This window comes from Sus scrofa, chromosome 12 (assembly GCF_054392235.1).
Source record: "Sus scrofa isolate SSC_HxYL_T2T_F1_AM1 chromosome 12, Sscrofa_HxYL_maternal_Yorkshire_Landrace_v2.0, whole genome shotgun sequence".
Classification (NCBI taxonomy): domain Eukaryota; kingdom Metazoa; phylum Chordata; class Mammalia; order Artiodactyla; family Suidae; genus Sus; species Sus scrofa.
Window position 1 is genome coordinate 65,039,366 of NC_139394.1, and position 24,240 is coordinate 65,063,605.

Below are 24,240 nucleotides of genomic sequence, written 5' to 3' on the forward strand. Positions count from 1 at the left end.
GGCTGTGGTGTAGGCCGGCGACTGCTGCAGCTCCGATTACACCCCTAGCCTGGGAACCTCCATAATGCGGTAGGTTCGACCCTAAAAAAGCACCCCCCACACACAAAATAAAACCTCACGAAAACTCCAACTGCTCTTGTCACAGAAACTGATGGGTTAATTCTACAGCTCATACGGAAATGCAAGGGACCCAGAATAGTCAAAACACTTCTGAGAAAGGAGAAGCAAGCAGGAGGACTCACACTTCCCAATTTCAAAACTTACTACAAAGCAGCAGCCATCCAGACCACATGACAGTGGCATAAAGACAGACGTACGTAGATAAACAGAACAGAACTGAGAGTCCAAAAATGTACCCACACATTTATGGGCAGTTGATTTTTGACAAGGGTGCCAAGGCCATTCAAGGGGGAAAGAACAGTCTTTTCAACAAAAGGCGTTGAGACAAGTGGATACCCACAGGCAAGAGGAGAGAGTTAGACCCCCACTCACACCACAGACAAAAATTATCTCATAATTGAGAGCTCAAAGTAGAAACCTCTCAGAAGAAAACATAGATACAAAACTTCAAGACCTGGGATTAAGCATTGTTTTCTCAGCTGTTACACCAAAGACACAAGAAACCAAAGAAAAACTAGATAAATTGGACTTCACAAAAAATAAAAACATTTGTGCTTCAAAGGACATCATCAAGAAACTGAAAAGATAACCCATATAATGGGAGAAGATATTTGCAAACCATATATGCGACAAGGGTCTCTTACCCAAATAGAAAAGACAAATAACCCAATTACAAAAAGGGGCGAAAGATCCAAACAAACATTTCTTCAAAGAGAATGCAAAATACACAAAAGGCTGATGAGCACATGAAAGATACTCACCATGAGGCATCAGGGAAATGCAAATCAAAGAAGCTGCAGTGAGATACTGCTTCACATCTGCTAGGATGGACAGAGCCAAACAGACAGACAATAATAAGTGTTGGCAAGGATATGGAGAAGTTGGAACCTGCACACACTGTTTGTGAGAATGTGAAATGGCACAGCCGCCATGAAAAACGAATTGACATTTCCTCCAAAGGGAAACACGGAGTTGCCATTATGCCCCAGAAATTCCACTCCTTGGTATATACCCCAAAAAACTGAAAACAGGCTTCCAAGCAAAAATCCGTCCATGAATATTCATGGCAGCTCTCTTCACAACAGCCAAAACGTAGGGAAAAAACCCAAATGCTCGTCAAGAGGTACGGCAGACATGATGTATAGATCCGTATGATGGAATATGATTCACTGGATAAAAGGAATGAAGCAGTGGCACAGGCTACAACATAGATGACCCCTGAAAACGTTATGGTGAGTGAATGAAGCCACATCGAAAAGGCCACATGCTGCATGATTGCATTCGTATGAAATGTCCAGAACAGGCAAATCCATGAACACAGAAAGCCAGTGAGTGGTTGCCATGGGAAGAAGGGGGGCTAAGAAGGGGGAGTGACTGCTCATGGCTCCAGGGTTCCTTGGGCAAATGTTCTGCAACTTTTTTCTGGCCTTCCCACCACAAACAGATGTTTCTTGGCCGGGCATCAATTGACCCAAGCTGCTGCGGTGACAATTCCAGATCCTCAACCCACCTCGCCACCTGAGAACTTCAAAAATGTTCTGGAATTTGATAGTAGTGACTATTATACAACTTCGTCAATATACAAAAAAATTACTGTATCATACACTTTAAAATGGTGAATTCTGTGGTATGCGATTTATATCAATTTCACAAGTGGTCCTGTAAAATAGCTGATGATCTGGAACAATGATGACAATATACTTAGTGGAAAATATGATGGTAGATGGTTATACGGTAGAAGCTGTGGTTACAACAGGCAGAGAAGAAAAGACGTAGAGGAAAATCTGTACATTAAAAATAGTTATTCTTGGCACCTTGTTGAAGATGAGCTGACCATACAGCTGTGGATTTATTTCTAGAATTGCTATTCTGTTCCATTGGTCAGTATGGCCGGTTTCATGCCATGATGTTTTGATTACTATAGCTTTGTAATATATTTTTGAATTAGAAAGTGTGATGCCTCCAGTTTTGTATTTTCTTCAAACTGATTTGGCTAGTCATGTTTTTTGCAGTTCCACCTGAATATTACAATTGCTTTTTGTATTTCTGTTTTTAAAAAAAGCCATTGGGATTTTGACAGGGGTTGCATTGACTCTCTAGTGGGGAAAATTAGCTATCCATACGCAAAAGAATGCATTCGGACTCATACCATACACAAAATAAACTCCGAATTGACGAAAGACTTAAGTATAAAGACCTGAAACCATAAGACGTCTAGGAAAAAAAAAACATAGGTGAAAAGCTTCATGGCATTGGTCTCGGTAACTAACGATGTCACAGATCTTAAAACAAAAGCACAACAAACAAAAACCAACGTAAACAAGCCAGACAACATTAAACCCGCCCAGCTGCCCAGAAGCAAAGGAAGCAATCAACAAAGTGAAAAGGCAACCTACAGAGTGGGACTTAGTATTTGCAAAGTATATATAAGAGAAGGGGTATAACTCCTACAACTCCATAGTAAAAAATAAATAAACAAACAAACAAAAAACCCCCGTATTATCCAATTTAAAGTTAGGCCAAGTGGAGTTCCCGCTGTGGCACAACAGCAGCAATGGTGTCTCTGTGGCACCAGGATGCAGGTTCAATCCCCAGCCCGGCATGGTGGGTTAAAGGATCCAGTGCTGCCACAGCTCAGGGGGAGGCCGCAACTATGGGATCTGGTTCCTGCCTTGGGCTCTCCGCACGCCGCGGGTCGGGGCCAGAGGAGAAAAAAGAGCAAGGACGGGCCAAGCACTCAGACATGTCTCCAGAGAAGACAGACAAATGGCTAACGAGGAGATGCAAAAATGGTTAACATCGCTAATCTCGGGAGAAATGCAAGTAAAATCCACACGTGCTGTCACTCGAACCATCGGGACGGCTTTTCCTTAAGAAAACAAAAGACACGTGCTGGTGAGGATGCAGAGACGGTGGAACCGTGCATGTCGTTGGTGAGAACCTAAGTGCAGACGCTTGGAAAACAGCATCAACAGTACCGCTGTCCCTCCGTAGTCTGGGGGCATTGGTTCCAGGACCGGCCCCAGACACCAGAACCCACGGACACTCGAGACCCGCCTCTGCAACCTCTGTATCCACGGGTTCCACGGCCACAGACTCCGCCACCCAGGGATGGAGTATCACGTTTCCATCCGCACTGAGCTGACGATGTGGAAGCTGTGAATACAAAGGGCCAACCGTCCATTTATTTTAAAAAATCTGCACATAAGTGGACCCACACGGTTCAAATCCACGTGTAAGGGTCAACTGCAGAACTGTCACGTGGTCCTGTAATCCCGCTTCTGGTTATTTAACCCAAAGAACTGAAATCAGGATCTCGGACGTAACACCCTCTGTTTACCGCAGCACTCGTCACAACATCCCCTAACGTCCCCTGACGGATGAGGGAATAGGACGTGGTTTGTCCACACACGGGAGAGCCTCGGCCTTAGAAAAGAAGGAAAGCTGGCAAACGCGGGACAACCGGATGGCCTCTGAGGGCATCGCGCTCCGCCAAGTAAGCCCGCCCCAAAGGAACAAACACCGCACGACTCCACTTTCGGGGCGGACTGTCAAAGCCACACGGCCCCAGGGCAGAGTGGGGGCAGCCAGGGGCTCAGGGGCTCCCGGCGGGGATGAGGAGCTATCACCCAGCGGGCGTGCAGTTTCAGTCTGGCAGGTGGGTAAAAAGCTCCAGAGCTGCTCCCGGCAAGTGGGCACCCGTGACCCCAAACCGTGCGCGGTACACGTGCTTGCTCAAGAGAGTAGGTCTCAGGTTCGGGGTTCTTATCGCGGTAACATAAACGTTTGAAAAATAAATTCCCAAAAGGGGGATGTTGTCTCTGTGTGCTGGAATGGTTCTAATTTTCCTTGCGTTTTTAAGATGTTTCTACATTAGTTGCAATGAACACGTGCTCCTTCAGTATAACAACAATTAAGCAGCCTGACGGCTCTGCCTCTATTCGAACCTTGATGGCTTACGATGCAAGAAGTTCAGTGTAACCCAAGGAAGGCTTTCTTTCTTTTCTTTTCTTTTCTTTTCTTTTTTCTTTTTTTTTTTTTTTTTGGCATGCACAAGTTCCCAGGTCAGAGATCGAACCTGATCCACAACAGCGACAATGCCAGGTCCTTAACTGCTAAGCCGCCAGGGAACTCCAAGGCTTTCTCAATTGTGGAAACAAGTAAACCCTGGACAGGTTCCTCTGCAGGGACCGAGAGCCCCTCCGCCTGGATTCCCTCGGAACAGGGGGAGTGACGGACTGCACTGCCACGGCCAGGGGACCGTTGGCACGGAGTCTGCATGGCCCGAGGGCGGCCCCACTCCCGGGATGGAACTGTGAGTCCAAACCAGCGCGGCAGGAAACCTCGGTGCCAGCAAAGCGCATAAGCGCCTCCGCGGGAACCTGCCAGCTCTCCACAGAACAGAATTTACTAAACCTCAGCCGAAAATCAAAGCCTGAAAATGTTCTGTTTGGCTCTTGGAAAAGAAATGCATCAGCCCTAAAAATAACTAGGACGAAGCCCAAAGACGACAGCGACGCTGCATGGGATTCAAACCGATGCTTGACACGTTTTGGCAAAGACCGTCAGGACTGTGGGGTCCTCGGATCCGTGCGTCAGAGCCGGGAGCTGCCCCCGGGGGTCCGGGACGACACCCAAAGAGGGGCCCCCGCCCCCGGGCAAGGTGCAGCAAAACATCTCCCTGGGTCTCTACGCTTCACCTAGCCAGCATCCGCGCCAGTTCTGCTGCGGGAACCCTGGCATAAACAGAAACTGTTTACCCGAGGCCTCGGCGCCCCTAATCAGGCTAACCTTCCACAGACGCTCCCCGACGGAAGCGACGTGTAGGAGCGCCCTGCTCTTCTCTGCAAACATCGGTAAAGCCTGACTCCAAACACTCATTCCTCCTAAGAGGCCCTTGACTTTCATGTTAACCAAACCATCTCTTTAGACGACTTTTTAATTTGGTTCTAAAGCCTAACATTTCACTGTAGGAAATTACATGGAGAGGGGTGATTACAGAGGGAGGCTGGGAGAGGGGTGGTTAGTGAGGCTTGGCTTTCTCCGGCCTCTGACGCAGGGGTCACTTGGCTTCTCCGGCCCCAGGGAGGCGCAAAGGCCAGGCTCCTTCTGTAAGTGCTCGGCTGGGAGAGGTTTGCCAGCTCCAGAGCTACCGTATCTTGCTGTCATTTCATCAAAAGCACTGCCATGGTGCCTGATGAATTCACACGCACCAAGAACCCTGGAGAGGTCAGTGTCGCCAGGTAGCTCCAGGGCCGGACCCTCCCGGCTGTCCTCGTGGCAGGGACCACCCTCTGCCTCGAGAGCCACACACCTGCCACCCGCACCGCGCCTCTCTTCCTGGCTGTGTGCGGATGCTGAGTGAGGCTATGCATGTGTTTGAATTTGCTTAATTAGCCAGGAATAGGAAAGCAGAGACTCTTTTGGCTTCAAAACAGATGTTAAACTAATTTTGGGAAAGAACAAGAGCCCCAGAGCAGCAGAGGAATGACTCAGCGCTGGTCCCCGCGAGTCCCGTCATCCTCAGGGAGGCGCCCATGCACCTGACTCCCGCATCAGCACTCTGACCCTGAAAGACCCTCCCTAACGTCCAGCCGCTCCTCTTTCAGGGGTCCCCCGCCCACCTCCCTCCCAGCCCGGCTTGCTTGGTCACAGGGAGCTGAAGCCCCTGCACCCTTCCTGTCTCAGCTTCCCCCCACCGCAGGTGTCACAGACTCGCTGTCCAGGCTGAACCCCAAGATCACCCCCATCCACCAGGCGCCCCACCGGCTCTCTGGATGCCCCTCCCTGGGCCCTGCCCAGCAGCCGCCAGAGCACTCGTGTTTCTTTGTTTGCATTTTGGCCCCAGGAGGGAACCATGCAGACTGAAACCCCGGAGAGCACGCACGTGGCCCCCACTGCCCCCCAGCAACCGATTTATTCCCTCTGACTGGCTTCCTGTTGACCCTTCCAGAACACATTCCTCCTAAGACTTTCTCCGTTAACTCAGCCTCGAAACGCTGCTCTTCAGGGCGGCCTCATTCATAGGGCCGACTGACGGCCCTCGGAGGCCTGACTTGTTTCTTCCTGAATCTGAACGGCCTGCATGGGTGGTGGGGGAGGGGAGCGGGGGGCGGGGGATGCTACCAATCTCTCTCCCAAACCCCAGCAACGACCTCGGAACCTCTGCTCCCCGCTTCCCGTGCTGCACAGAAAGGAGAAGGAAGGAGAAATGAGAAAAGAAAAAGCAGCAATTAAGGAAACAGAAGACATATTTAATGGTCCAGAAGATTCATAAACCTCAAAGCTGATGTTTGAAAGGGACTGGCAAGATAGACCTTCTGGCCAATTTAATCAAGGAAGGGGAAAAAGAAGGCATCCAAATTAGAAACAAGAAAAAGCACATAATTATATGTAGGGGTTTGTAAATTAGGCAAAACAGATCATTTTCCAGGAAAACATAGATTACCAGAATTAACTCGAGGAGAAACAACAGTCCCAGTGAAAAAAAGGCAAAGGGCAGGAAAAGGCGATTCACCAAAATTCTAAAGACGGATAAACATGAAAAATGCTTACTCTGCCCGGGATCCAACAAACACGAACGAAAGCCCTGAGATGCTGTGGGCCCGCATTTTGACAGGGATACCCACAGGAGCACACGCGCAAAGACGAGGAAGGGCACCTCGGGAGGAGAAATGAATAAAGAAACAGCGGCAAGGCTTTTCCTGGCGCACCGCACCGCGGGCCCCGGGAGCAGCGGGAGGAGAGGGCGGACTTTGCGCTCTGCACTCCCTGGGCTTCCAGGTTTGAGTCTTTGTGCTTCGTGTCTGATACCTGGAAGGGTTTTTGTGTCTTCTGTCTTCATAGGGCCGCACATGGAGGGTCCCAGGCTAGTGGTTGAATCAGAGCTGTAGCCGCCGGCCTCCACCACAGCCACAGCCACGCGGGATCCGAGCCGCTTCTGCCACCTACACCACAGCTCCCGGCAACGCCGGATCCTTAACCCGCTGAGCAAGGCCAGGGATCGAACCCGCCACCTCATGGTTCTTAGTCGGATTCGTTTCTGTGGCACCAGGACAGGAACTCCTACATCTGAAATCTTTAACATGGAATTTCTAAACCCATACGCACAATGATTAATCCCACAATTGTTACATTGGAGAACAAAGTACTTCAAAAACGAGGACATAGACTTAAAATAGCTTATTGATCTGAAACATAATAGGTAAGAAAAAGGAGAAATAGAAAATAAGCAGCAAAGAACACACTGTATCTGATATAAAAGAAACCCACACAGGCACAAAACATCAGCTCCATGAGGACAGAAACTCTGCCCCATGCTGCTCGCTGCCCACGGAGCTGCCCGCGGAGGGCACCTGGTAGAAGCCTGCTGAATAGCATGAAAGAAAAGTGGTGCTGGCATGTATCCAAAGGTCCTCTGGTACCAAAGGAACAAACGACACGGTTCTGTCCACCTGCCCCGGACACATCTGAAATGTAAGCTGATTCCTTCCCCCGAAATCCTGTCCCACGACACAGCAGTTTGAAATGTGCACCTGCGCTGGTCACTTCTCTGCAGCCAGCCTTCGGTTAAGAGGATGTGGTCCACCCAGGTTAGTCGGTTACTGTTTTGTCACCATATAGTTTCATCACATGGGTTACGTGTGTTTATCTTTGTTGTTACAATTCAGTTTTCACCTCTTTTTTTTTTTTGTAGCATTCTATCAGTTCAGAAATTCTGATACAGCAAAGTGCTTCAAGGAAATAGGAGAGTCATGTTGAGAGTATAAATATGACTCAACAGTTGTGGGGCCGCTGGGGAACAGGACCGAGATGCGTGCCAGAGGGGCGCGTGTCCTGTGCGGCGTGATGTGCCACACGGCCAGGGAAAACAGGGGGTGCGCCCAGGAAGCCCAGCAGCGGACACTGGAAAAGTGGAAGTCAGGGGGCCGGTGGTACACTTGCTCCGGACGCCAGGGCATTTTAGTGCTTTTATGAAGGTCCCAAAATAGTGGCAAAACCCCCACGCATGCCTCCCAGGTCCCTTTCAAGCAAAGCACAGTGGCCTCTTTGGTGACCGACCAAGTTCTTCCCCAAGGGCAATGTGATAAAGTTGCTCAGTGCAAACCCGACAGACGCCAAAGGGAAACTGCGGAGGCCTCATTGCACGCGGCACTCCTCAGAGGCAAGACCAGTACAGGACAGACGCGAAAGGGACATTTTCCAGACCCGAACCACTTAACGATCCGTGTGTCTTGGTCAGAGACGAAAGAGAACGAGAAGTCAGTGAGATTCCTCTGCGAACACGCGCTCTGAGCAAACTCCCGTGCACGCCACGTGCAAGAGGAATCGCCGGGGACTTCGGTGCGGGGTTCGAAGCTGCGCTTTTTAAGTGGGAGCTCAGAGTCGAGGGCCGAGGTGCACAGTGGAGCAGCCGGGACTCTAGACAGGGGCAGGGCCTGTCCCAGGTGCAGCCAGGGAGGGAAGGACCCAACCAGCCACATCACACGTCTTCTCCTGGCATGAGAGCCGACGGTTTAAATTCACAATCCGACCTTCATTCAGGACTGAGAAAGGGGTAAACATTTTTAACTCAGCTGTAGTCACAGATGACCTGTCTCTTCAGTGTGCAGCACTGCGGGTTTGTTTCTCCCCCATGGTATTTCTAATGGGGAATGATGGGAGTTCCCTGGTGGCACAGCGGGTTAAGGATCTGGTGTTGTCACTGCTGTGGTGTGGGTTCGATCCTTGGCCCAGGAACATCCACATGCCGAGGGCAGGGCCAAAATATATTTAAAAAATAAATAAAATGAGGAATGAGGTAAAACTATTTCATGGAAAACTGCATGACACTGATGCTGATGAAAACGGGTTTCTGCGATTTCGGGTGACTCACAAAACAGTAGCTTGGTATCAATATGACTGAATCTTACCCAGAAATCATGACTGTTGATGCTAAGACGATAGGATACCCTGATGGGACCAAACCGATGGGCGGCTTGGTCTCCGTGACGCTGCCTTCCCCAGTCGCTGACTGTCCTCTTTACAAACTAAGGAACTTTTTCCTCTGTCATTGGCATATTTGAAAACTATACCAAAATGCTGCAAAGCAATATAAAGAAGTGTTTTTGTGACGGCTGAACTCTCTCCTGCATGAGATGGAGCTGCAGATGAAGAAGGGCTCAGGGAGTTCCCGTCGTGGCGCAGTGGTTAACGAATCCAACTAGGAACCATGAGGTTGCGGGTTCGGTCCCTGCCCTTGCTCAGTGGGTTAACGATCCGGTGTTGCCGTGAGCTGTGATGTGGGTTGCAGACTCGGCTCGGATCCTGCGTTGCTGTGGCTCTGGCGTAAGCCAGCGGCTACAGCTCCGATTAGACCCCTAGCCTGGGAACCGCCATATGCTGCAGAAGCGGCCCAAAGAAATAGCAAAAAGACAACAACAACAACAAAAAGAAGGGCTCAGAGCTCAAGTGGCTTTACCTGCAGAACTAAGGTGTTTGGACTTGATAAGCCTGAGTCAGTGAGGACGATTTAAGCAAATTCACATTTTAGAGCGACTGCTCTGACGACAGTGTGGAGGACAGATTAGAAGGGAGTAAAGCTGGAAGCCAGAAACCTGTTAGGAGGCAATTTAAACAGTCTGGATGAGAAAGAGTAAAATAAGAGAGTGACAGAGAAATTCAGGAGAGGCTAAACCAACAGATGCCTACATGGAAATAAGACGGCTTGATCACCAGCTGGATCTGGGGGAGGAAAGAGGTATTACTTGGTTTGGGAACAATTTGCTGAGACTGCGAAAAGAAAAAGGGTTGCCACGCGCAGTGGTTATCTACTGTGGTGTGACACATGACCCGCAAAATTCAGCAGCTTGAAACAACCAACATGTATCATCTCGCAGGTTCTGTGGGTCAGGAATCCAGGAGAGGCTTGGCTGGGTTGTTCTGGTTCAGCGGGAAGCCAGCTGGGGCTGTGGCATCTGCAGCTTGACTGGGGCCAGGGCTCCAAGGGGTTTACTCACATGCCTGGCACGTAAGTGCCGGGTGTTGGTAGACCCGAGGTTCTGGCCAAGTGAACCTGTCTCGGGGTGGCTTGAATATCCTTCTACTAGGGCACAGGGCCTCCCCCAGACCAGGTGACCCAGGAGGGAGAGAGAAGGAGGAGGCTGCCACGCTTCGAAGGACCCTCAGGCCTCGCACCGTCCTTGCTGCCTGTTCGGTTCATTAGCAGGACCCATGTCCAGGACGGGGATGAAGACCCACCTCCTGAAAGGAGAAGCGTCGAAGAATGGGCGGACCCGGTTTCGAATCAGCACGCCACCAAAGCGGACGAGGGGTTCCGTTCGTGCTGAGTTTCCGGCCGGAGACCTTCGGTTGGAAGAGTCCAGCGGGCAGATGGACACAGCCCTGGGCGGTCACGGCGGAGGTCAGCAGGAACAGAGTCGCCAGAAGGCAGGGAAGGCGGCAAGGTCACAGAAGGAAGGAGGAGGGGACACCGAGGACATGGAGGAGGCGGCTCCCGGAGACTCGGCCAGTTTTCAGCCGCAGGTCAGCAGCCAGAGGTCAGGAGGGGGTTCTGGGTGGACTCCGGCCGACAGGAAGCCTGTGAGCTCGTTTCTAGGTGGACAAGGAGACACAGCGGAGAGGGAAGTCGAGGCCCAGCTGCGTGGGGACGGCCGGCAGAGCCCCAGCCCAGGGACTCGGGATGGAAGGAGGAGAGGGTGCTGTTCCCTGTGGCTCTGTCTCCACGACAACCAGACGCGCGGCCCGGCTGGGAAACACGCGCTCCCGAGCCTTCGCCTTCCCACCTTCTCTCCCGTCCAGACCCCGGCGGGGCGGCGGCTCCCGGGCCTGCGGGGGCCTCGTCGTCCTGACCACCTTCTCCCGTGGCTCTAACCGTCCCGCTCCCGCTGCGAGCGCATGGGACGGGCCGCCCGTCTAAGAGGAGGACCGGCGTGGCCTCGGAATCCCTTGGAAAGTGCCCATCGGCCGCCCGGTCAGGCTTGGCATCGAGGGGCTCTGCCTGCTCTCAGCCTGTGTCCTGGGAGGTCCCAGCCCGGACCCCTCGTAGTAGAGACGAGGTAGTGAAACGCCTCTGGGCCACGGCGGCCGGCGGCCCCCGTGGGAAGGGATCACACTGAGGCGGCGCTGAACCCTGGTTTGGAGTCTAGACTCTTCTTCTTTTTTCGGTCGTGCCCACAGCACATGGAAGTTCCTGGGCCGGGGATCGAACCTGTGCCACAGTATCAACCAGAGCCACAGCAGTGACAACACCGGGTCTTTAACCCACTGCACCACAGGGAACTCCAGCTGTCTAGATTCTTGAGATGCTACCTTTCAGCTCTGCTAACATTTATTTTATTGTTAATACAAATGCGATGTTAATACAGATGTAGTTCCCTGTCCATCATTTATGCCTCCACACAGTCTGACCGGCAGTCGACGACCCTTAAACTGCGACGATTCGTGGAAATGGAGAAGCTGAGACCCGGGAGCCCCCCTTTAGCAGTTACCATGGTGACCGCGAGCGAGACGGTCATTCAAAGGTGCTCTCTTTGAAACACCTTATGAGGCACAAGATGGTAAAACTAATGAAATCATGGGGAAACTTCTTGTTTTTAACATTTTAACGAAGAAGGCAATTCGGCTAGAAATACTTTAGCCACTACCTATAAAGCGACTGTCACAGATCTCTTTCCTAGCTTTCCTTTTTGCTTAAATTGTCACATTTAATCCTAAAAAAAAAAAAAAAAAAAAAAAAGCCCCTGTGAGCTAGGGATTATTTTGACCCTTGGGGCAGCTGAGGAAACTGGGGACCAGAGAGGTGATGTCATTTGCTGAAGTTCGCATAATTCCGTGAGAAAACCCGATTTTTGCACAGAATCTCATCTAACGCTGAGGTCCATGCTTTTCCCATCTTCCCACGTTGCCTCCTTAACAAATGGCCACTGATTTTAAGTGTAACTGCAGGGACGGCCCTCAGACAGCGCCCCCAAGGTCACTGTCACACCACCCTGCTTCACTCTCTCTGCAGACCTGACCACGACCTGGAACCTTCTTAGTGGCAGCCAGTCTTCCCACCGGGTTATACACGTGGCTGCTCTATTCCCACCAATCATTAGGACCTAGACATCACCCAGCGAGGCGCAGGTGATCAACAGATGTTTGGTGAGTTAATAAAGTAACGAAAAACGTCAAAGGAAAAGTGAAACTGAGCAGGACCCTGGGGCCTTCCCGGGAACAGCCCCGCCGTGTCCCTGCCTCTTGTCTGTAGAAAGGCTTTGGCCTCCTCGGCCCTCCCCGAGTTCCAAAGAGCAAACTTAGTCAGAGACGTGAGGAAACACAGAGGCAAAGGCAAACGGTCCAGCGAGGCCGAAGAACACAAGTTTGGCCCGAAGACGGAGGCAGGACCTCGCATTCCTCCCTGTGGGCTGCAGACCGGACCCCAGCTGTCCTGCGGGCACTGAGTCGCCCACCAGGGGGGCACAGGAACTGCAGGCTGACCTCCAGCACGCAGACCCCAGGCAGGCCAGGACCCCAGCATGACGACGGAGAGTCTGCAGACACCACCCTGCTCCCTCCAGCCAGTCAGAGAGCGGGGCCCAGGCGGGTCGGGCCCCTGTGACCCTCAGCCCGAGGGTGGCCTTTACAGACCCTCCCCTGGGAGCCCTGGGGGGAGGGGGGGTCAGGCCTCGTGAGCACGAGCTGCCCGGTCTCCTTGCTGGGCCTGTAACTCACGCTGTCCCGCCCTTCACACGACCTGGAGCCCGTGGACTAGCTTGGCAAGAGGGCCCAAGTTTGATTCAGCAGCAAAAGCACTAAAACAGATGCTTATATAAATATACATTTGAAAGAAAGCATGTGACAAGCCCAAGACAGAAGGCTTTTAAAAAGAAATACCCTAGTGCTTATTTGGGACACACTGTGCCGTATTTTTCCATGTACTATTTTCAGTAAAGCAGTGAGCAAATCTGCAAGATCATGAAAACAAAGATGCGCTTCTTAAACAATGAAACTGTGCTTAAAACAGCTCTTCTGCACCAGCTCATGTGCACGTTTGCCTAAAAAACGGTAGCAGGTCTTTTCCTGGAGAATATCCAGGGCCGGTCTAACCCAAGAACGATGCTAGCAAGGAGAAGCTAGCAAACAAGGGCCTAGGTTAGAGTCAGGCCCCTCCAGAACAGCAGCAACAGTCCTGTTTCCTCTACCAGCCCTGCAAATGCATTTCCTGTACCCCCAGGGGGCCGCGGTAAGAGAATGCAGAATAACCCACCAACCGTCCTCGTTTCTGTCCGCAAAATCAACTCACGGCCAGGAAGTAAACATATCTCCCAACAAAGAATCATAGATAGTGGGAGTTCCCGAGGTGGTGCAGCAGAAACGAATCCGACTAGGAACCATGAGGTGGTGGGTTCAATCCCTGGCCTCCCTCAGTGGGTTAAGGATCGGGCATTGCTGTGAGCTGTGGTGTGGGTCGCAGACGCAGCTTGGATCCCGAGTTGCTGTGACTGTGGTGTAAGCCCGTAGCTCCAATTAGACCCCTAGCCTGGGAAACTCCACATGCCTCTGGTGTGGCCCTAAGAAGCAAAAAAAAAAGAAAGAAAGAAAGAGAGAAAGAAAGAGAGAAAGAAAGAAAGAAAGAGAGAAAGAAAGAAAGAAAGAAGGAAAGAAAGAGAGAAAGAAAGAAAGAAAGAAAGAAGGAAAGAAAGAAAGAAAGAAAGAAAGAAAGAAAGAAAGGAAGAAAGGAAGAAAGAAAGAAAGAAAGAAAGAAAGAAAGAAAGAAAGAAAGAAAGAAAGAAAGAAAGAAAGAAAGAAAGAAAGAAAAGAAAAAGATTTAGGTCGAGGAACTCCCACTGTGGCTCAGTGAGTTAAGAATCCGACTAGTGTCCATGAGGACACAGGTTTGATCCCTGGCCTTGCTCAGTGGGTTAAGGATCCGGCGCTGGGCGGCATCTTGGGAGTGATCTGACCATTCTCTGATCTGATCCCCGGCCAGGGAACTCTATATGCCTCAGGGCAGCCGAAAAAAAAAAAAAAAGGATCCAGCATTGCCAGTGGCTGTGGCGTAGGCCAGCAGCTGCAGCTCTGAATGGACCCCTAGCCCAGGAACCTCCACAGGCGGAGTTCGGCCTTAAAAAGACAAAAAAAAAAAAAAAAAAAAAAAAAAAAAAAAGGAAAAAAAAAAGAAAAAGAAAAAGAATTAGGTGGAAACACATGCAGGAACTTAATCCGTGATAAAGCTGACATTCCGAGGGAAGGATCGATGGATTCAATACATGGTGGGAAACAGCTGGACAGGCATGTGGGGAAAGTGGAGTCACACATCCTACTTTACCTCTGACTCCAGAAAATGACCTCAGCGTACAGACATTCCAGAGAAAAGAAATAATTAGCAGAGGAAAATGCAGGAGATCTTTAGAGGTGGAAAGGGGAAGCCCCTTCTATTTATATTATGAAAACACAGCAGCTACTGAAGAAAAAAATCAGCTACACACAAAGCAAATCTTTCTGCATTTTTTTTTTCTTTTTGTCTTTGAAGGGCCACACCCACAGCATTTTGAGGTTCCCAGGCTAGGGATCTAACTGGAGCTGTTGCTGCCGGCCTGCACCACAGCCACAGCAACGGGGGATCCGAGCCGCGTCTGTGACCCACACCACGGCTCACGGCAACGCGAGATCCTTAACCCACTGAGGGAGGCCAGGGATAGAACCTACCACCTCATGGTTCCTAGTCCGATTCGTTTCCACTGCACCACGTCGGGAACTCCTCTTTCTGCATGTTTAAAGATAGCACACAGTTAAATCAACATCACTGAATGAACTGAGAAAAAATACCCTTTCCTCCTATCTAGACCAAGATAATTAATTTATCTTTAAGTCAGTTTTTCTATGCATAAAAGATGCCAACGAACCCCAGAAAAAACCACCATTAATCCCAAATAAAAATGTGCAAAGGCAAAAAATGTTCACAGAGAAGAGCTCGCTTTTAATGAAGGAAATGTGAATTCAAACTATCCACCTATTTTACGCACCAGCATGGCAAGAAGCTGAAGCGTCTGGTGGAGCCCGAGCTGGCGAGGCTGAGGCGACGGCACGTGGAAGCCGCTGTCCCCTGAGCAGCGGGTCCGGAACCCCTGCGACACTCACAGCCGCCTCTGCGCTTTGACCCAGGCAGTTCCCCTCCAGGAATGTTCTCCGCGGGCTGGCTCTTTCCAGGGCTGGCAACCGGGGACCAGGGAACACAGCCGCTTTTGTATGTTGTCTTATTCCTTTTTCACAAAATGCAATTTTTAAGCTACACGTTTGGGAACCCTTAGGAAAGCAGTCGCATTTATTTACTCTTCCCTCCAGTTAAGGTCAAAAGCGAGAAGGAAATTCAGCAAGTGACAGGTTTCTCTACGTGAAGAGGCAGAAGCAAAGAACACCCTGCCAGGGCTGCTCCCCAGGAGGACGACCCGGAGCCGGTCCCCGGAGCGAACCCGCCCGGCAGGAGGTGGACACGACGCCCGCGGAGGGAACCGGCAGCGCACAGGCCACGGGGAAGAGCGAGGAGCAGAACCGAGGCGGGGAAGCGGTCGGGGACTGGAAGGGCCGTCGGAGAAACTGGAACGGAGGAGAACACGGGCGGCCGCGCCCGGAAGAGGCCCGCGAGCACGATAAGGCCACGGGGCGGGCGCGCAGAGCAGAGCAGAGGGAAGCCGACAGCGAAGCGGGCGGCAGGCGGACAGAGCCGGACGCTCGGAACCCAACCCGCTCAAAGCACAGCCCACAAGGGTTCCCCGGCGGCCAAGGAAACGAGCAGAGTGCAGTCAAGACAGGCTCTCCGGAATGCAAGAACCACAAGGAGGCACCTGCTCACCCCGCTCAGGGGGCCACTGTTAATAAGTCTAAACAGCACACAAGCTGCAGAGGGTGCAGGGAAAGGGAACCCTCCCTACTGCTGGTGGGAACGGAAGCTGGTGCAGCCACTAGGGACGGCACTACGGGTCCTCAGAAAACTAGAGTTACCATATGGTCCAGCCATCCCACTCCTGGGCGTCTATCCCGACCAAACGAATTCAAAATGATACACGCACCCCTATGTTCACAGCAGCACTATTCGCGACAGCCAAGACGTGGCAGCAATCTAAATATCCATCAACAGGCGAATGGATTAAGAAGATGTGGTGTGTGTACACATGTTTACACACACACACACACACACACACACACACACACACACACACTGGAATATTACTCAGCCATAAAAAGGAATGAAATAATGCCATCGGAAGCAACATTGGATGCAGCAAGGGATTTCTCATGCTAAGTGAAGTAAGAGAAAGACAAATACTATATGATATCTAAAATATGGCACAAATGAACATATCTACGAAAGAGAAAGAGACCCACAGACATGGAGAACAGACTTGTGGTTGCCGGGGGGGGGGGGGCTTGAGGGAGGGATGGCCTGGGAGGCTGGGGTCAGCAGAGGTAAACTATCACATGCAGAGCGGCTAAACAATGAGGCCCTGCTGTAGAGCATAGAGAACTATGTTCAATGTCCTGTGATAAACCATAATGGAGAAGAATATTTTTTTTCTTCTTACAGCCACACCTGTGGCACATGGAAGTTCCTGGGCCAGGTGTCAAAGTGGAGCTGCAGCTGCGGCAACTCGGGATCCTTAACCCACTGAGCAAGGCCAGGGATCAAATCTGCATCCTCACAGAGACACCGCTGAGCCACAGCGGGAACGCCAAGAAGAGTATTTTTGAAAAAGTGTATATACATGTATAACTGAATCACTTTGCTGTGCAGCAGAAATTAACACGACATTATATATCAACAGTGCCTCTGCTAGAAAAAAAAAAAAACAAGACAGGCTCTGACCTGGCAAAACTGACTGGTCCTTGGGGGACACAGAGAGATAACCTCCGAAAATGAAACAGGAGCATCATCACCCGTAACAGGGAAACGACCTTCTCCAGCCTCTACGCTGGACACCTGCTGTGGCGCCGGTTTGATCCCCAACCCCGGGAAATTCCACATGCTGCAGGCACCGCCAAAAATAAAATAAAACATGAAAGAACTTAAGGATTATAGCACTCAAGAATCCTTTAGAGGGGGAAGGGTAAATTAGGAGGCTGGGATTAACAAAGCCACACCACTATATATAAAACAAAAACCAAAGACCTCCTGTATAGCACAGGGACCTAGACTCAGTACCTTGTAAAATCTGTAATGGAAAAGAATCTGAGACGTACGTACAAAGTTGTACAGAGATAGATAGACGCACAACCTGTAACTGCTGTACACCTGAAACTAACACAACACTGTCAATTAACTACACTTCAATATTTTAAAAAAGACCCCTTCAAAAAACTGTAGTCGTAACCTAGCCAATTAAAAGTTACACGGGCAAAACGTGCGGGTGGATGGAGAGCTCCCAGCACGACTCCACCCTGGTCCCGTCTGCCAACGGTCCACTCTCCAGGTGACAGGCAGGGTGGCCATGGGAACGCCCACGGCACAGGGCTCCCCCTCCTGCTCAGGGAGAAGGTGGGGCCACAGTCGCCCACGGCCCCTCCTGACCCTGCGCCTCCTCTGGGTCTTGGCTCCACTGCCTCTTCCACTCAGGATGACTGGACCCCCTTCTCAAGGTACCCAGGGCTGTCCTCTCGTGTCACCTGCTCAGTGAGCCCCTCTTCGACCACCTTCCTTACAACGCCAGCCCAGCCCCCGCAGGCCGGGCCTCCCCTCCCCGCTGTCTTTCCCTCCGGTCCAGCCCTCGTCCCCCCAGCACATTACTCGATGCTCACTTATGAGGTCCATTGTTTGCCGCCCCCCTCTGGGACAGACACCCCACCTGTTTCCTCCACTTGCGTAACCCAAGTGCCCAGAGGAGCCCAGGGTGGGGTGTTCAGCATGACGGGTGGCACCGAACCCAGTGAGACACAGAAACAACTCAAAACAGGATTAAGGCTGAATAACCTGTGTAACTATGGCTACAAATCTGAACACGATGTTAAGAAGTCTGGAGAGGAGCTCCCATAGTGGCTCAGTGGTTAACGAATCCAACTAGGAACCATGAGGTTGCAGGTTCGGTCCCTGCCCTTGCTCAGTGGGTTAAGGATCCGGCGTGGCCATGAGCTGTGGTGTAGGTTGCAGACGCGGCTCAGATCCCGCGTTGCTGTGGCTCTGGCGTAGGCCGGCAGCTGCAGCTCCGATTCGACCCCTAGCCTGAGAACCTCCATATGCAGAGGGAGAGACCCAAGAAATAGCAAAAAAAAAAAAAAAAAAAAAACAACTCCCAGTGCTGTCCCGCTGCAGTGTGCATGCAACCCAAAGCCCTACCCCGGCCTATGAGGCCCAGGGTCAAAAAAAAAAAAAAAAAAAAAGAAGTCCAGAGAGAAAGGCTAACAACGTAAAAACAATAATTCTCAAAGGGTCACAAAACTTGAAAATTACAGGATGTAGGCGTTCCGATTACTTTATTGTTTCAGAAAAGTTTGATCAGAAGACGTGTAAGTCGGTAACTTGAGAAGGAGGTTGAAAGCATATTGCTTAAGGGTATAAAGGTAACAAGGGGGGAAATCGGAAACATATAAGCATGTCTTCCAAGTGAAAGGAGGGAAAGAGAAAGCCAGACCACACCCTACAAGACGTAAATCAGTTTCTAACTGCAAATGAGTGAACAGGAGTTATTCTGCTCCACGCTCTCCCTCGACCTCCAACCCAAACAACAGTACCAATGACGGATGAGGCACAAAAGCATCGTTTCAGATAAATTAGGAACATGGCCAGAGTCTTCAACCACACACTGCGAACACGCAGGCCCAATTCCGCAACGCCCGTGGGAGCTGGCGGCACGGGCCGAGCGCTCGGCTGTGCCAACGAGGACACCCTGCTGGATACAGATGTCCCCCGAGGGCGGGTCCCCACCTCCACCTCTGCCTCCAGTGTCCACCATGATAGCCAGCACCTGAGCACTGGGCTGCAGGGGGGCGGGAAGGACGCAGAGGAAGGGGGCCTCGTCCACCCAGCGCTCTGCGGGGACAGAGGGGAGGCTGAGGGAGAAACCGTGGCAACCCGCCAAAGCGCCCTTCAGGACACAGGCCCACCCGGAGGAAAGCGGCCAGGGTACACGCCAAATGGATCAGGACAGGGACACTGGGAGCAAAAGAAGGAGACATCCGGGTAAAGGGATGGAGGGACGACCCAGCCTGTACATCCCACCAGGTCGCAGGTCTGAACACCTGCAAGTACAGGTGTGGGCGGCTCAGAGCCCGGACAGGAAGAAGGAGGTCAAATCCCACGCAAAGGGCCGAGAAGAAAAAAGAGGAGACGAGGAGACGAATGCCTGCCGGCGAGGAAGCCGTGCCAGCCTCGCAGGCTCACAACACATGCGAACAGGACCCTGGTATTCAAAGGAAGCTACGGAGCATGAAGCCTCACCCGGAAAAAGGTCAACCGGGAACGGCCAGCTCTGAGGCACTGCTCGTAAAACCACCACCCTTTAAAGGGAAAGACGGAGGTCCCATCGCGGCGCAGTGGTTAACGAATCCCACTAGGAACCATGAGGATGCGGGTTCCGTCCCTGGCCTCCCTCCCTGAGTTAAGGATCTGGCGTTGTGATGTAGGTTGCAGCAGATGCAGCTCGGATCCCAGGTGGCTGTGGCTGCGGTGGAGGCCGGCAGCTGTAGCTCTGATTGGACCCCTAGCCTGGGAACCTCCATATGCTGCAGGTGTGGCTCTAAAAAGCAAATATATATGTATTTATGCTACAGATTTTATTACCAGCTAACCTGACTGTCAGGTACAAGGTCATAGATAGACCGTTTTAGACACGGAAGACCTCATGGAAAACAGTTCTACAGACCCTTCTAGAGGAATCTCCCAGAGACAAACATCAGACCAGCAAAGTGTGCCCAGAGCCCTCCCCTACGAGGACTAAATGCAGTATTTAGTGGAACAGTGTTTATTAGAGCTTAAGTATATACTTACCCAGACAACCAAGGCAAAATGGTTACTGGAAGGGAAACAGAGTCAGTTATGTGTCTCGACAATTAGATTCAGTACGACTACCAGAAAGCACAAATAAAATTCTAAAGCCGTGGGGTGGGACACACCCTTCGACAGGTGGCATGGAATCCAGAGACACAAAAAAGAGATTTATAATGTTACGTAAAAATCTGAAACCTGTAAATGGCCTAAAACCCCATAAACTAATTCAAAAGACAAGCAACAGATGTGATAAAAAATACGTGCAGTGGAGCTAATATCACATAAAAGCAGAAACAATCAATTATGAGGTCAACAGCCCAGTTGAAGAAAAGAAAAACAGATGAAAGATTAATGGTTAAAAATATCCATGGAAGGCTGCACACCCTGGATGTTAACTTGAAGATTTCATTATAAGAAATAATGATCGGTGGCACGTGCCAGAGGGACGAACGCGGAGAGCACCAGGGCGACGGTGGGGACATATCGCTGCGGAGAACACATCCCGCGTCAGCAGCTACGCTGGGTGCTGGAGCTACACGTGTGAACAGCACAGACATAATGCTTCCATCAGAGACAGTTCCACCCAGGACTTTCACTTTCGGGGGGTGAGGAGGGAGAGGGAACTTTCAAGGGAGCAGATAATTGTTTCATACAGTTCTGGCAGCGGCACAGAGGGAAAACAGAGGGTGCTGAGAGTGTGGGAAAGAGGAGGGGTCTGCGGTAGACTGAGGGGGAGCCTCTCAGCCACTGGAAATGGACCAGCTCCTAGGAGAACGATTGGCAAAATCTTAAATACCTGCAACTTTTTAAAAAAAATTGAAGTGTTGGGAGTTCCCGTCGTGGCGAAGTGGTTAGCGACTCCGACTAGGAACCCTGAGGTTGCGGGTTCGGTCCCTGCCCTAACGCCGAGTCACACATTTAGATGTATACACACATATACCTACACATACACATTGTCTGCAATTTTTACACCAAGTAAGAAACACTTTTTAAACATTTTTATGGGAGTCGAGTCGACTTACAGTGCCATGTTAGTTTCAGGCGTACAGCAGGTGAATCAGTCATGCATATATATCCGTTCTTTTTCAGTCTTCTCCCATACAGGCCATCACGGAGTATGGCATAGACCTCCTGGGGCTAGACCGTAGGTCCCCGTCACCCGTCCATTCTGCAGGCAATCATGCGCGTGTGTGCCAATGCCAACCTCCTAACTCACCCCTCCCCCGCCCCGTGCCTCCCCCCTGGTAACCACACGTGCGGTTTCCAAATCTTTGAGTCTGTGGCTGAAGAACCACTTTTTGAAAAAGTAAATTAAATTCAGGAAGTAAAACATTTCTGCAAGCCTCCTGGTCTAAAGGATCCCCAGCTTTTCTCGTATTTTGACATCTAAAGGCACACACAGACACACACGGACTATCTCTAACGCTGCCAGTACTGATGGAATAAAAGCTTTCTTCCTAATCGTGAAAAACAACAACAACACACACACACACACACACACATACACACACCCTTTGCCTGATAAATACCATGTTTAATATGTCAGCTGCTCCTTTTAGGTTCTGTTCCTTCACTCAACAGGCAGGTTATAACTAACTCCACTGTACGTGTGCCTTCTGCCAAAACCCTCTTAAAGGCAACCAAAAAAACCTGTAACCTTCCCGTGCCATCATTCTCACACTCTCAAAGCTAGACCCTGCCTGCAACTACCCTGTCATTTGGAACTCTCGTTAAAGTGCCATAATACAACTCTCTTAAAGAAAAACAACCCCCCACACACGGTGCTGGGCTTCCTGTGCTGCTACTATAATGACTAAGTTAGTTCTGCACTTTTAACACAGCTTTCATGGAACGACTACACATCAAAGAGTTTTACAGGTTGGTCTCATCACATCTTCATTCAGTTTGTCTGGAAACCACCACACTCTCTTCCAGAGGACAGTGAGGAAAAGAAATCGAGCAACTGATTTAAAAGCCACAAAACCACAGTGAAGGAGCATCTGGCAGCTCCTAGTTCTCCTACACAGAGGCTGGGCACCAGTGGCGTACTATGCGCCTGGAAGGTGAGCTATAAAGCTTTGAAAGTCGCCTTGAGCAAAATCATCCCAGGTGAGTCAGTCCCACTGCCTTACCATTACCTGGTCAGAAGCGCCTCAGATCTTATTACAGCCCTGGGAGCTTGCTGAAGCCAATAAAAGGTCTGCCATCCTGCATCAGAAACACCTTCTCAAACGTGAAATAATGTGCCTACAGCCTGCGAACCTTGCCACGGCAGCTTCTCGCCAAATCCTCTTCTGTCATCTCTACAGAGTTAGGAAAATACATGAACCAGAAGACGAACAGTGTCTGAGCTTAGTTAACATAATTTAAGTCTAAACAGCAAGTGCCTCTTCTGATCCGGAAACTATGCTACATATAGTGAATATAAAGGTGAGAAAGATGCCAGCCTGGCCGCCAAGAAATCCAGTCTTGTGGGGAAGTGAGGCACTCACAAATTGCTATCATTCAGAAACTGGACCTAACTTTTGAAAGGGAACCTAAGTCACTGAAAGTAGGAGGCATTTTATGACTGCGAAACTCTGCTTTCACTCGAGACTGCTCTCATCTTCCCACTCTCTCCCCTAGAAACTCACCAACATTTCTAAGTGCCCTCCTTACTAAAAGGCAGCAGGGCTTCTTGGAGACACAGTTGATTCCAGGTGGGGCGTACAAAATGAACAAGGTGGGTCTGGGTCGCCAAGGGAGTGGCAAAGGCAAATGAGCCACGTCCGATGAACTCACGCGTGAGCCGGACGCTCAGTTCAGCTGATGTGGGACCATTTCAGCAGGAAAAACACTAACGACAGAAATGAACTACAAAACATAAATCAAAATGCATGTTGATGTGAAAAGAATAAGAGGACAAGGAGAAAAAAACTCTTTTTCACAGAAGAACACCAGCTCGCAAATGCAAGTGAAATGACAGAATTAAGGGGAAAAAAATCACCATCTCGTAAACTTTAATCCATTCGCCCAAACACGGAGAAAGATGATGTCAGAAAAAGATGCTCACAGGATCTCAAAGTCTGAGCCCGCAGGTCATTTGTCAATCACACAAAGGAGGACAGAATGACCAAGTCGACCGTGACCAGCAGGTGGGCAACCAGGCACTGCCTGCCTCCTCAGGGGAGCCTGTGTGGCCTTCTCGCAAAACTGCTGGTCTGACACAAATCACGAGGAAGAATCAGACAAACCCAGATTGGGGGACAGACACACTACTGAGCAACGTGCCTGCCTCTTCAAAGAAAACTCACTTTCATCAAAGGTGAAGCTGATTTTCTTTTTAAGTCATGGACGTGGCTTCTGGGAAGATGAACTAGATATACTTTCCCCTATTCTTCCTACTAAGTACAACAAAAAGCCCTGGGTACCAGATAGGAGACAAACAGAAGAAGGTTCTGAAAGATGGAGAGAAGAAGGCAGATTGTTTAGGAAACTTGGAGTCCAAGGAACAACACAGTGGTGAGTTTCCTGGGTTTTCTTTTTGCCTCACATACACCAGAGCTAGAGCTAAACAAGTGGGCAACCTGGAAACACCAGGCGACACAGACAGAAAAGCCCCAAGAAAAGCCTGCTCTATAGCCAAGGGCCAGCCAAGGGGTGGTCTCACAAAACAGAACGCTAAGACAATAACTGCTCTACTCCGGCCAGGAGAAGGAACCAATGGACATACAACAAAAAGTAAAAGAACAGAGCTTCAAAGACTTGTGAGCCTGTGAAAAAAGATCTAACACTCATGTCATTGGAGTCCAGAAAAAACGAAAAGGGGGAAGCTGAAAAAAGTAGTCAAAAAAGAGAAGCTGAATACTTCCTAAACTTGGCAAAAGATTCAAAAACCTGAACCCCAGGGAGTTCCTGTCATGGCGCAGTGGTTAATGAATCTGACTAGGAACCATGAGGTTGCAGGTTCGATCCCTGCCCTTGCTCAGTGGGTTAATGATCTGGCGTTGCCGTGAGCTGTGGTGTAGGTTGCAGATGCGGCTCGGATCCCGAGATGCTGTGGCTGTGGAGTAGGCTGGCAGCTACAGCTCGGATTCGACCTCTAGCCCAGGAACCTCCATATGCCATGGGAGTGGCCAAAGAAATGGTAGAAAGACAAACAAACAAACAAACAAACCTGA

At 50.5% G+C, this 24,240-nt stretch overlaps 1 protein-coding gene across 13 annotated transcripts in view; it reads right to left on the bottom strand.

The window, feature by feature from the left end:
* Window positions 1-24,240, bottom strand: part of SPECC1 (sperm antigen with calponin homology and coiled-coil domains 1) — a 237,481-nt gene that overhangs the window by 188,966 nt on the left and 24,275 nt on the right. For 2 of the 13 annotated variants that reach the window (XM_084986332.1, XM_084986337.1), the window contains exon 2: window positions 10,360-10,713. The exons of the other annotated variants lie outside the window; for them this stretch is intronic. The gene's annotated coding sequence lies outside the window, so the exon portion shown is untranslated. The remainder of the gene's footprint in view (window positions 1-10,359; window positions 10,714-24,240) is intronic. 13 annotated transcript variants of the gene reach the window in all.